This window comes from Danio rerio, chromosome 6 (assembly GCF_052040795.2).
Source record: "Danio rerio strain M-AB ecotype USA chromosome 6, GRCz13ab, whole genome shotgun sequence".
Lineage (NCBI taxonomy): Eukaryota > Metazoa > Chordata > Actinopteri > Cypriniformes > Danionidae > Danio > Danio rerio.
The window spans coordinates 21,657,309-21,671,783 of NC_141026.1; positions in this window are offsets into that span (position 1 = coordinate 21,657,309).

Consider the following 14,475-nt stretch of genomic DNA (forward strand, 5'->3'; position numbering starts at 1 on the left):
TGAAACGATTGATTCCTTTGTTACAAGCTGCTATTAAGTTAAATCAAAACTTATGAATGATTAATCTACTTCACAAGAAGTAGTAATAATTCCCTTTCTAAATAAATGGATCAATACAGAGTCCGCTCGGACAAGTGGGCGAGTTCTGGTTATATTTATTTTGTCAAATTAACAATAAGTTAATTCAGAATATTAATTATTAATAATAATCCATTATTGTTGATAATTAATATTTATAATCTGAGAGTCCGCTCGGACGAGCGGGTAGAATTTATATATATATATATATATATATATATATATATATATATATATATATATATATATATATATATATATATATATATTCATAAACTGAGCTAATTTTGCTACTCATACTTTAATTTAAGTGGACATTGGGATTTTTCATTTTTACTTAAAATGTAATATTCTGATGCAAATGTTGCCATACATATATCATTTTAATCATCTAATCTATTCTACTATGCTTGTCATCCTCATGTCTTTTGTTGTAAGGCTATTTGATAGATTTATTCCTAAACACATTTAAAGGAAGGCTCATTTTAATGATATTATCACCCGTTAGCACAAACACAACTTTACTGGAACACTCTTTCAGATGCATGTTTTGTTCACCTATAAACTGATTCTTGAGCACACACATCTCTGTTATGTAAATAAGCACTGCCTAAAACATTTCCATCTTTACGTGCTTCCCTTTGGGCATTTCTTAACAACAATCCCATCTCCCTTTCTGACTTTGCTATGTAAGAAATTATATAAACCACACAAGCATATGCATCTACAACATACTGTATGTCTAAATTCGCATTACAGCATTTTAAAAGTGGCTTGCTATGTTGATAGACCCATGTCTCATTAACCTGTTTTTTTAACACAATCTGTGTATTACGACTAAATGTTTTGTATACAAGCTCAAAAGTGGCTTAATTTATACTCAGATGTTTAAATAAATGTTCCACACTGTTATAGTTGCAATTCTCATCTAAAAGAGCCTTCTTGATGGCTAATAAAATGTCACCTGCCTGTTCTCGCTTCATTTTAAAATGCGCTGGACCTTCATTTACACATGCACATTCTTTTGTTAATATATCTACGTTCTTATCTTCCTTACACTTACACTTTTTCTTTGTATCACTTTTACCTCGACATACACATTTTCGTGTAGATGCTGGCCTAGGAAAATTAAACGACAAATCTTTTTTTTTTTTGCATGTTTTTGAATGTCGTTTTGAATGATGTTGCAGAGTTTTTACAGTATCCAATAATTTATTGTCCTGTGATGTTAATTCACAAGTTACATATTTATCTATAAATTGAATTACCTCTTCATCTGAATTTTTTCAATCACTGGGGCATTCTCAATCCAAAATAGGCAATGGACATGAGGTGAACCACGCTGCTGATTTTGTGCTCTTTGTGGTGTGAGGTTGATCTGTGTATTTGGGTTGTGTGTGTGTGGTCTGCTTGTGGACTTGCATACCATTAGAAGAATTAAGGTACTGTGTAGAGTGAGAAAGGGGAGATGGCCTGAGTAAACAACTAAGGGTCACAAGAAATGGATGAGAAGAGAGCGGGAGAAAGCCAGAGTAAACAACTAAGGTGTCACAGGAAATGGATGAGAATAGAGCAACACATGTGGAAACAGTTAAGTATAGATGGATAAGATATATGGTTATCAGGTTTGGGTCAGGGGTTAAAACTAGGTGGGATCTTGTGTGACAAATATAGAACAATGTGAAAAACAGCTGCAAAAGAGTAGGCCCTATATAAGCAGGCCAGAACATCAGTGAGACAGAATTTTTCAGACAGAGATGCTACTGGGGGTCTCCTGAAAATTGTCCTTTGTTGTCGACAATAAAGTATACTCTTCTGGTATTCATAACCTCCAGACTGAGTTTGATTCATTAAGAGAAAAACCAAAAACCACAACAATTGGCGTCCTTGGGTGGGCTGAAAAGGTGCAGGACTGGTGTTACTGTGCATGCTGGACTGGAGAAAAAACACAAATATGGCCACAATAAAAAACAGTAAGTGATTTTATGCTTATTAGTTTGTTTTTTTCTGCCAGGACTTGGGGTCCGTTCTTCGTACCTCGCTTAAATGATCTAAGATGATTTGACAGATCCTGGATCTTTTAATCTTGATAACTGATATCTCGCTAATTTGGTTCTTCAAACAAGTTCGCGAATTAGATTAGAATGTCTGGATAAACTGATCTGAGATCGCTGCGTGTGTTGTGAAGGACAGATCTATCGATCCTCGAAATCATGATCAGCAATGCAACGATTGGCTGACGACACAGCTGCGTAATGACATCATCTGATTAATATTCAATTATCCATGTGAGCAAAATTACGTTAAATTAGCAGTAAACGGTTTGTTAAATATGACATGCAATAACCTATCACATTTGTTGTGAGCTGCAGGCTTTACACTTTCATGTGTCAAGAGTACTCATCATGTATTTCAATGCAAATCAATGTATTTAGTTCCACATTTAGAAAAATATTTTCTTTATTATAATAGCCGTTTTTTTCGGTGTAAAGAATAACTGGTTGTTTACAAAAGCATTTTGATATTGGTAAAGGCGTCTGCAACTTTTGTGAAGCATCAAATCACTATTAAATTTCAAAACATGTTTATGACTGCATTAATGTATTGCTTTTAAAAAGTCACATATTGTGCATTTCTATTATACACAATTTGTACTAAGCGATCTTAAAAGTTCATATCAATAGGCTTTCTCTTTGCACCACCTCTTTGTACTTTCATTTCGAGAGTGCAGATTGCATACGTTTTATTAATATATATAACTTTATTTTATTAATAACTATAACTTATTATATATATATATATATATAGTTTAAAAAATATTTACTCTTTTCCCAAGTGTATATAACTACTACTGTAAGAAAATATCAGAATTCGGTACATACTTTCTGTATTATATTTGCCTGAACTGAGTCGATCTAATCCTGTTTATATGAATTGAACCTGCTCCCGATCAGGTTTGACCTAGCAGAACTCTCGGATCAGCTTTAAAGAACGAAACGATCCTGTATCGTGTCAAATCGTCAATATCCAAATCCAGCTGAGTAATCCACGTACGAAGAACGGACCCCTGGAGCACAATTCATATAAACAGGATTAGATCGGCTTAGTTTAAGCAAAGATAATACTGAAAGCATGTACCGATTTCTGATAATTTCTTACAGTAGTAGTTATATACACTTGGGAAAAAGTTAATATTTTTAACTAAATATGTAAAGTTATTAATAAAATAAATAAAGTTATATATATTAATAAAACGTATGCAATCTGCACCCCCCCCAAATGAAAGTACAAAGACTGCCACTTGGTGGTGCAAAGTGAAAACGAATTAGTATGAACTTTTTAGATCGCTTGAGTACAATTTGTGTATGATAATAGAAATGCAGAATATGTGACTTTTAAAAGCAATAATACATTTATTCAGTCATAAACATGTTTTGACAGTTAATATGCCAGTGATTATGCTTCACAAAAGTTGCAGGCACCTTTTACCAATATCAAAATGCTTTTGTATTATTATTACAAGTTATTATTTACACCGATTAAAAAAACTGCTACAATAATACTACTATAATAAGGAAAATTTGTAAATGTAAAACTAAATAAATTGCTTTTGACACATGAAAGGGCGAAGCATATGCAGCCCACAACACAGTTTAAAGTTATGGCGTATCATATTTAACAAACCGTTTACATTATATGATGTAATTTTGTTCACATGGATAATTGAATATTAATCAGATGATGTCATTACCCTGCTGTGCCGTCAGCCAATCGCTGCTGATCATGATTTCGAGGATCGATAGATCTGTCCTTCACAACCAAGTGTGCCGCAAGCCTGCGTTTGAGTGAAGGTCTCGGCCGTTAGATCGCCCCCTGGGGGCTGGCTGCAGTACAAGTCATAAAGCCCGCCTCCTCTGTGTTAATAAAGGATACTTGAGCCCAAATAAAAAAAAAATTATTACACTTGCAATAAAATGTCCTGAAAGATGGTTCTGGTCGATTAAGGCACTGGTTATTGTGCTGAAATAGGTGCAGATCTTCATTTTTGTAAACAGTTTGTTTTAAGCAGTAATTTAATGCTGGGCGTGTCATCGTGATTGACAGCTGTGATTGATAGTTTCTCAAAGCAGCGCGTCTGAGCTTCGGCAGGAGACTGAAGTGTTATTATTCGATTTCTGTGTTATTTTACCATGACAAAATGAGTTCAGCAGTAAACTATAGTTTCTGACATACATGATCCTGGTGGAACACTGTTATTCGCTAAGGTCAGCCGCGAGTAGGTTATGCACTGCGGCCCGGAGCTGGCGCGATTGAATATATAAAACCCTCATATTTGTTAACGTTATTACATCCATTTGTGTTTATGACAGCAAACGCATGCTGAGAAGTTCGGGGGACGTGGTTGATTGTACATAAAGCGTTTGGTTGGAAGCTCGACTCCGCTCATTTTCGCGGCTCCTCCTCTGGCTCCATCAGACAGTCCTTCTGCGCATGTCAAGGCTCCAATTTCAGCAGTCTTTTGCGAAAGTTTGTGCCTGTCAAGCAGGCGTTTTGCCCTCAAGGAGTTTAATGGGAAAAGGGGCTGTTGCGTCATCCATATTTTTTACAGTCATTGTTCACAACACATGCAGCGATCTCAGATCAGTTCATCCAGACATTCTAATCTGATTCACGAACTTGTTTGAAGAACCAAATTAGCCAGAGATCAGTTATCAAGATTAAAATATCCAGGATCTGCCAAATCATCTTAGATCATTTAAGCGAGGTACGGAGAACGTTCGAGGTTACAGAAGTAACCCTTCGTTCCCCGAGGAGGGGAACGGAAGTGCCATGAATGGGAGGATTCGGATCAGAAGCCGCTTATCTGGAGAGTATTGAACGGGCCAATGAATGAAATTAATTGGCAGCGTAAGCTTGCGCAGGTGTGCGACATCTGCAATTATCTCAGCATATAAGCACACCTGAAGCCAGCAGACGCCATCCTTTTAAGCTGAAGAGACTTTCAAACAGCTAAGGGACAGTCATTATGGCGACGGAATATGGCACTTCCGTTCCCCTCCTCGGGGAACGAAGGGTTACTTCTGTAACCTCGAACGTTCCCCTTCGGTTGGGGAACTTCAGTGCCATGAATGGGAGAATATGGAAAGCGCCATAATGACTGCACCTTACCAACACCCCCGATGAGGAGATAGTCAAGCAAGCGTGACGCACCCACATCATGGGGGGCGCGGTCCTCCAACGTGTCCCTGGCCCTAATTTATCCTACTTCAACAGAAGTTTTACGGATTTAGATATATTTTTTGGGAAGTCGTGAGCATCTAGATAATTCTAGGAAATACGACAGTACGTTGGGAAGCGTGCAATCCCGATAGGGAGGACGCTGCGGAGGCCATCCGTTACCCAAGGGGGGGGTAGATGGCAGAATTTACCTATGGACTAGCCCTAAAAAGGGGGAGTACGCATAGCAAAAGAGTGGTTAGCGGAGAGGGAAGACACGGGTCCGCCCAGGGGGGGACTTAACCGTGGCGGAATAAGCATATGGGATCGCCTAGTGGGGATCACGCATAGCAGGCACCTATACCCAAAACGCGGGCTGACCAGCGGGCAGACCTACAACGTAGTGGGCCAGCAAGTGACTCCTCCGCTGAGTCAGTGCTGGGGGCCACGGAGGAATCTGCAGGGCTCACCTGACGGGGAACTTTACTGACAGATAAAAAAGGCGCACGTACCTCCGTGTTAGGGAGAATGGCGCCGCAAGCGTGTTTCAACACCCTACCGAGTTGTCTCCTCAATCACCAAAGGGTTACCTAATACCCTTGAGGAAACCGGCTCCACTCGCAGATTGTAAAACCTTGCAAATGTGTTGGGTGTCGCCCAGCCCGCAGCTCTACAGATGTCTGTTAGAGAGGCGCCGCGTGCACGCGCCCAAGAGGATGCAACGCTCCGAGTGGAGTGTGCACGTACTCCCGGGGGACACGGCTGACCTCGACTCGAATAAGCGAGTGAAATGGCATCCACAATCCAGTGGGATACTGATTCGAGTGGCTCAAAGGGATCGGATCGCAGACTCGTGAGAACGAGGGCGAGATCCCAAGAGGGCATGAGAGGGGGGCGAGATGGATTAATTGGCCTAGCACCCCTAAGGAACTGGATGACCAGGTTATGCTTTCCCACGGTGCCGCCAGCTACCGCGCTATGATAAGCGGAGATGGCGGCCACGTAAACCTTGAGAGTGGAGGGCGACAGCCTGCTGTCCAACTTCTCTTGAAGGAAAGAGAGCACAACACTAATCTGGCAATTTCGGGGGTCTTCTCTGCGAGAGACGCACCATTCAGTGAATAGACTCCACTTCAGGGTGTAGGCGCGCCTCGTGGAGGGGGCTCTAGCCTGAGTGATGGTATTAACCACCGCAGTCGGTAGGTTACCTAAGTCTTCCTCGCGTCTAGGGACCACACGTGGAGGTTCCAAAGATCGGGGCGAGGGTGCCAGATGGTGCCCTGTCCCTGAGAGAGTAGGTCCTCTCTCAAAGGGATCCGCCAGGGGAGGGCCGTCGCGAGGAGTGAGAGCTCTGATATCCAGGTCCGGTTGGGCCAAAGGGGCGCAACTAGCAGAACCTGTTCTTCGTCCTCCCTGACCTTGCACAGAAACTGCGCGAGCAGGCTCACTGGGGGAAACGCATACTTGCGCATGCCCCGAGGCCAGCTGTGGGCCAGTGCATCCGTGCCGAGAGAGCCCTCGGTCAGGGAAAAAAACAACTGGCAGTGAGCGTTCTCGGGGGAAGCAAACAGATCGATCTGGGCCTCCCCGAATCGCGCCCATATCAGCTGAACAGACTCGGGGTGGAGTCTCCATTCTCCAGGGCATAACAGCTGTCGTGAGAGCGCATCGGCTGCACGATTGAGCGTGCCTGGGACGTGAATGGCGCGCAGCGATTTCAGCCGCGGGTGACTCCAGAGGAGCAGACGGCGGGCGAGCTGAGACATGCGGCGAGAGCGCATACCCCCCATGCGGTTGATATACGCCGCCGCCGCCGTACTGTCCGTCCTGACCAGCACGTGTTGCCGCTCCAGCACCGGTAAAAAGCGGTGGAGAGCGAGGAACACTGCCAACAGCTCTAGGCGATTGATATGCCAATGCAGCTGGGCACCCTTCCAGAGGCCCGCAGCCGCATGCCCGCGACACACGGCCCCCCAACCCGTGTTGGAAGCGTCTGTTGAAACAACAACATGGCTGGACGCCTGTCCTAGAGGCACACCGGCCTGTAGGAACGAGGGGTCGTTCCAAGGGCTGAGGGCGCGGCGACACAGCGCAGTAACCGAGACCCGGTGTGTGCCCGCGTGCCATGCGCGTCTGGGGACCCGATCGTGAAGCCAGTGCTGAAGTGGTCTCATATGGAGCAACCCGAGCGGCGTGACGGCGGCTGCGGATGCCATATGCCCCAGGAGCCTCTGAAAGAACTTCAGTGGGACCACTAGTTTGCTGTCGAGCTCCCTCAGACAGTTCAGCAACAGGCGAGCGCGTTCCTCGGAGAGGTGCGCTACCATGGTGATCGAGTCCAGCTCCATCCCGAGAAAAGAAATCCTCTGCACGGGGGCGAGTTTGCTCTTTTCTCGGTTGACCTGAAGCCCCAGTAGGCGGAGATGCCGAAGCACCTCGTCCCTGTGCATAATCAATTGCTCCCGTGAGTGGGCTAAAATCAGCCAGTCGTCGAGATAACTGAGTATGCGAATGCCCGCGAGCCGAAGGGGCGCTAGGGCACCCTCCGCGAGTTTGGTGAAGACCCGCGGAGACAGAGAGAGCCCGAAGGGGAGGACCTTGTACTGCCACGCTCGACCCTCGAACGCAAACCGCAGAAATTGGCGGTGGCGTGGAAGAATGGAGACATGGAAATACGCGTCCTTCAGGTCTATGGCTGCAAACCAATCCCGAGGACGAACGCATTGGAGAATGCGCCTCTGCGTGAGCATTCTGAACGGCAGCTTGTGCAGACAGCGGTTCAAAACGCGCAGATCTAGGATTGGCCGTGACCCACCGCTCTTTTTGGGTACGATGAAGTATGGGCTGTAAAACCCACTCTCCATCTCGGCTGGAGGAACCGGCTCGATTGCACCCTTCGCCAGGAGGGCAGCAATCTCCTCTCGCAAGACAGGGGCGGACAGGGGGTTGACCCTGGAGAAATACACGCCCGTAAACTTGGGGGGCCGTTTCGCGAACTGAATCGCGTAACCGAGTCTGATTGTGCGTATGAGCCACCGCGAGGGGCTGGCCCGCGCTAACCAGGCAGGCAGAGCCCTCGCTAATGGAGTCATCGCTACAATCGCTGACGTACCAGCGGTGGGGCAGCGCGGAGTGGGTGTGCTGATCCGGGAAGCACGAGGGTCCCGCGGAAGAGCTGGAGAGTGATTCGCTCTGGCTCCGCACCCTGACTCCGGAGAGGGGGCTGGAGGGCTGAGGGAAGGGAGACCGTCCCCCCAGCGCTCGTGAGCCACTGGCGAAGCACGTAGAGTCTGCGAGCCGGAAGGCAGCGCGTCCCGGACTGGCAGAACTCGTGCAGTCACATCCGGGGAAGGGAAAAAGTGCTCTTTTACTGATGTTTTGGTGGCACTGAAAAGTACCGTTGTTATCGGGGCCCCGCCCTCCAGCGGGGAAAGAGCAAGTTTCCTCTTCTCCGGATGGCCTGTCTCAGGGACGCTTCGCGGTCCGTTTACCGGACTTAACGGCGCCCTGGGCAGGAGGGGCTGCCTGCTTTCGAGGTGAACGCCGCGCCCGCTTGGCCGGAGGCGCAGGCGGGGGCGGGGCAGCACTCGTTGGCGGGCGCCCTCGGCGAGGAACAGCGGAGGTGGATGGCTCGGCGGGCGGAGCGGGCTTACGGCCACGCCGATAGATGACATTGCCCATCGCATCCGACTGCTCTTTCACCGCCTTGAATTCCTGGGTGAATTCACCGACGGTGTCGCCGAACAGGCCAGCCTGGGATATGGGCGAGTCAAGAAAGCAAACTTTGTCAACGTCGCGCATATCGGCCAGGTTTAGCCAGAGGTGGCGTTCCTGAACCACAAGTGTGGACATCGTCCTCCCCAGCGCACACGCGGCGGACTTAGTAGTCCGAAGAGCATAGTCGGTCGCGGTGCGCAGCTCATGTAATAAGCTTGGGTTGGACCCGCCCTCGTGCAGCTCGGCCAGCGCCTGCGCTTGGTAGCGCTGGTAGGTGGCCATCGCGTGCAAAGCAGAAGCAGCCTGGCCCGCAGCCTTATAAGCTCTGGCTCCGAGGGAGGCAGACAACCTACAGGCTTTGGACGGGAGGCGGGGCAAACCCCGCCACGTAGAGGCGCCGCGCGGACAAAGATTGACCGCGATAGCGCGCTCCACTGACGGGATCGCCTCATACCCCCTGGCAGCTCCGCCATCAAGGGCGGTGAGAGCGGAGGCACTCGCAGCACGGGCAGAGAAAGGTGCCCTCCAGGACTGCGTGAGCCTACTGTGCACTTCCGGGAAGAAGGGGACGAGAGGCTTCGAAGGCTTCGCCTTCTGGTCCTCTACGTAGCACCCATCTAGTCGGTCCGGCCGCGGAGCTGGGGGATAAACCATCTCCAACCCCACGGCCGAAGCAGCCCGGGAAAGCACGGCTAACATGTCCGCTTCAGGATCCGATTTGACAGCGCTCACCTGCCCGGAGGGGGCGAGCGGGTCCGGATCTTCGTCGGACAGTGAAAGCCCACCCTCCGATGCCGCGGAGGACATCTGATCTCCGGTGTCAGCGAGTGTGAGAGCTACCATCTGGTTAGACGGATCACTCTCACCACCCGAAGCTTGGATGGAGCGCCGTGAGGAGCGAGAGGTCCGCGAGCCCGTGGGCGGCGGATTAGCTCCCGCTGAAACCCTCAGATCTGCCCGAGCGCCCGCTGCTTTTTTAGAACAGGAGGCAACTGGGGTGGCTCGCTCTCTTGCGAAAGTTAGCCGCGATCTTAGCTGTGCAACGGTCATGGCATCGCAATGACGACATGAACCGCCCGCGAGCACCGCATTAACATGCTGGACCCCCAAACATGCAATGCAGTGATCGTGTCCATCATCCGGAGACAGGAAACCCCCGCATCCAGAAACGCACAGTCGGAGCGCCATCCTGAAAAGGACGTGCTGCACGACTGTGTTGCTCTTTTAGGAAAGTTGCAACTATACGCACCGCTCTGGAGGACCGGACCCAAAGAACCGCAGGCAAGGGAGTAACCCAGCTCGACCGTCTGCCACCGCGAAGACCCACTCTGGACCGGGAGACACACTCGTTCGCTCTGAAGTGCTGATCAGCAAGAGGAACCCTCATCGACTCACTCAGAAAGGATCTGAAGCGAAAAGGATGGCGTCTGCTGGCTTCAGGTGTGCTTATATGCTGAGATAATTGCAGATGTCGCACACCTGCGCAAGCTTACGCTGCCAATTAATTTCATTCATTGGCCCGTTCAATACTCTCCAGATAAGCGGCTTCTGATCCGAATCCTCCCATTCATGGCACTGAAGTTCCCCAACCGAAGGGGAACAGACCCCTGCTTGTAATGGTAAATACACTTGAACTGTTTCTCCAGCTTTAAAGAACTTAAAGTACATAAACAGAAGAAAAAGATATCCAAATTAATGAAAGTATTGTAAAAAAAATAATATGTTCTGTTTGTCACATATAGGTAACTATTTATTTGATGTGGGTAAATAATGCGTTTTAATCCAGCTACCACCACAAATATATTTCAAACCTGTGAGAAGCACTGATAGTATTGTATTTGTATGCTAATGTTTAATGTTTTTGACATGTTAGGGGTTAAGTTTAATAAAAAAAAACATTGCATTAAAACAGTCTGTCAATTGCTATATTTGTTTTTTTACTCACATGCATCTTTTTAAAAACAAATTATCGGGGGGAAAAAACGAAGAATTAAGTTAGGCAAAACAAGAAACCATTTCTGACCATAGATCTCAAAAATCTGTAAAGTGTGAAATTGGCTTTATATATTATCTGGAATATAAAGGTTCAAAATTGCCTTTAGAGTTCATTCTTAGCAATTCATATTACAAATCAAAACATTTTTATTGGAGTTATTGAAATGTACAAAATGTCTTTGAGGAAGATAAAATAAAATAAAAAAAATATCATTTTGATCCATTATTTTTTTACCCAAAAAAATGTACCTGTGCACTTTAAGATTGGTTTTGGGTATTATTAATTAATTAATAGTATAATATTTTATATAATATTTTTCATATGACTTTAAAGTAAGCACACACCCTGAGCACTGAGATTTGATTCACTAGTGATAAAAGTTTCATTTTAAATGACAGTTTATATACTGTATATCAGGGGTCACCAATCTCGGTCCTGGAGGGCCGGTGTCCCTGCAGGATTTAGCTCCACCTTGCCTCAACACACCTGCCTGGATGTTTCAAGTATACCTAGTAAGACCTTGATTAGCTTGTTCAGGTGTGTTTAGGGTTGGAGCTAAAATCTACAGGACACCGGCCCTCCAGGGGCAAGTTGATGACTACTGGTATGTACTCTTTGTGTGTGTGTGTGTGTGTGTGTGTGTATGTGTATGTGTATGTATATATATATATATATATATATATATATATATATATATATATATATATATATATAGAGAGAGAGAGAGAGAGAGAGATATAGATATAATTATATTTACTTGAAAGTGACTTGCTAGACCAAGCTACGACTTGACATGATGTGACCTGACATAAGCAGTGACTTGACTTGGGTCTGACAAAAATTGACTTGACTTGCTTGAGACTTGAAGGTTATGACTTGAGACTTGCTTGTGACTTGCACATGTGTGACTTACTCCCACCTCTGGTGGTTTGTCTCCTCCAGCATACTGAGTCCTAGCTAGGGGGTCTGGTATCCATCCCCTATAGACATAGTAATTGGATTTTGATTGGGACTATAATCACTTTGTATTTTCATTTTTTTTCACTCATTTCTAAAACCCCCTAATCATGTTGTTTTTGAGGTCCATGCCCTTGTGTACCCCCACTTGATCCCACCTCTAAACCATTAATGATCTGCCTTTCCCTCAATTTCCACCATGCATTCTTAATCTTAATATTAGACTCCATATTTTTTCAAACACCCATCCTACTTTGTTTCTCTTTCTGAACAGGGGCCAATGTCGATGGTGGTAATCTCGATTAATCTCAGAAGCCACCTCCAACCACCCCACATCTTTACCAATGCAATGGCCTCTCCTAAGAGTGAATCAGATGAAATGCAGTAACATTTTCAATTGTGCAACTATTTAACCCTCTATTGCACGATGTAACCATATGGTAACATGATAATCATGTTCATTTCCCTGCCACTGTTTCTTTAAGATCAACATATTATTTTTTTGTTGGAAAGAGAAGAACTTAGTGTAGCCAATTATGTGCTTTGGTTAAGTCACATGACATCCAGTGTTTTTCTGTAGCATGATTTCTGACAGAGTGGCGTTTTTTGTAAGTAGTTGCTAAATGCAAATGTAAACATCAATAAAAACAAAGGATCAAATTATTTTGAATTCACAAAAAAAATCTAAAATATCAACTCCAGTAAGTTACGATGACATATTCACAACTCATTTTTTTTTTATCAAATTAGTTTTCTGTAAATGGATAAAAAGTGTGTTACCAAATGGCAACACTGTGCAATATGGAACATGCAATATTGCAATGGGTTACCTAGCTAGCAAGGTCAGCTGTGAACTTTTAAGTTGTAACAATAACAACATTAATGCTATTAATATAATGTTGATTAGTCATATGTTAATGACATTTGCATAATGGATAAAATCTAGTTTTAATGGCAATACTACTTTTGAATAGATATCAATACAGGTATTACAGTGTATTCGTGAGCACCACCATGTTCTATGGTGATTTAAAGAAGAAAAGGACAGAACTAGCTCTTCCTGCAGATTGAAGTGAGGGTGAGATAAGTTTTAGTGACCATAAGAATGATGCAGACTGGACATTTGATAGAGACAGTTCAGGTAAGTTAGCTCAGATGCAGATAAGACAGGCGTAGTATAGTATATAGTATAATATATATAAACATTGTGTCACAGACTCGGTCCCAGTCATTCCCCTCTCTGGCCAGCAGAGGTCATCATCACCGGACTTCTAGACATTACGTCATCCACTTAAACTGACAAGCACACACACCTTTTCCTCATCCCGATAACGACCCACACTCACCTATTTAGGCCACACTCTCACTACAGTTCAGTGTGAAGTCTTGTTCTGCCGCGGCTAACACTACTGAGCGATTCCTGATCATTGCCTGCTTTCCCGTTGACAACTTGGACTGTATCTCGACTCTGTATTGCCTGCCGCCTGCCCTGAACTCTAACCTGTATCGTAAATTTGATCCTCGCCGCCTGCCCTTGACCCATGCCTGAATACTCACCTTGTGTTTGCCAGCTGCCAGCTCTTTGACTATCTACAACTGTGTTTTATGTGAGTTCGCACACGTGTAACATCTGTTTGCTGTTTGTTATTAAACTCTTTTTTTAAAAAAATATTGTGAATGGATCCCTCTCTGTGTCAGACCTTTCGTTACAAAAGACTTCGCCCAACATGGATCCCGCAGCCATGCTGGTCTTGTCCACAGAACTCACCGCCCAAGCCCAGGTACTAACGACACATCAACATCAGCTTTCCCACCTAACCCAGCTGACGGAAGAACTAGTAAGAAGATTGCTGGGTTTGAATGTGACTTCCACGGCACAACCCACCGCCAGTTACTCCCCCAGTCAAACTCCGGTAACCTTTACACCACATCACTCCAGCCCTCGTCTGCCATTCCCTGACAAGTTTTATGGTAACACCAGTAAATGTAAAGGTTTCCTCCTACAATGTAAGCTGTTTGTCGCTCAACAACCCCACATGTTTTCTGATGAGAACAGTAAAATCGCCTTTGTCTGTTCGATGCTATCTAGAAAAGCCCTGGATTGGACTACTGCGGTTTGGCCCAAGAACACGCCCTCTTTCCCCACTTTAAGGAATTTCTTCTGCATTTCTGCATTGTGTTTGATCACCCAGAAGGAGGACGAAACGCAGGTGAAGAGCTGCTTTCTATACCAAGTGTGCCGCAAGCCTGCGTTTGAGTGAAGGTCTCGGCCGTTAGATCGCCCCCTGGGGGCTGGCTGCAGTACAAGTCATAAAGCCCGCCTCCTCCGTGTTAATGAAGGAGACTTGAGCCCAAATAAAAAAAAATTATTACACTTGCAATAAGATGTCCCGAAAGATGGTTCTGGTCGATTAAGGCACTGGTTATTGTGCGGAAATAGGTGCAGATCTTCATTTTTGTAAACAGTTTGTTTTTAGCAGTAATTTAATGCTGGGCGTGTCATCGTGATT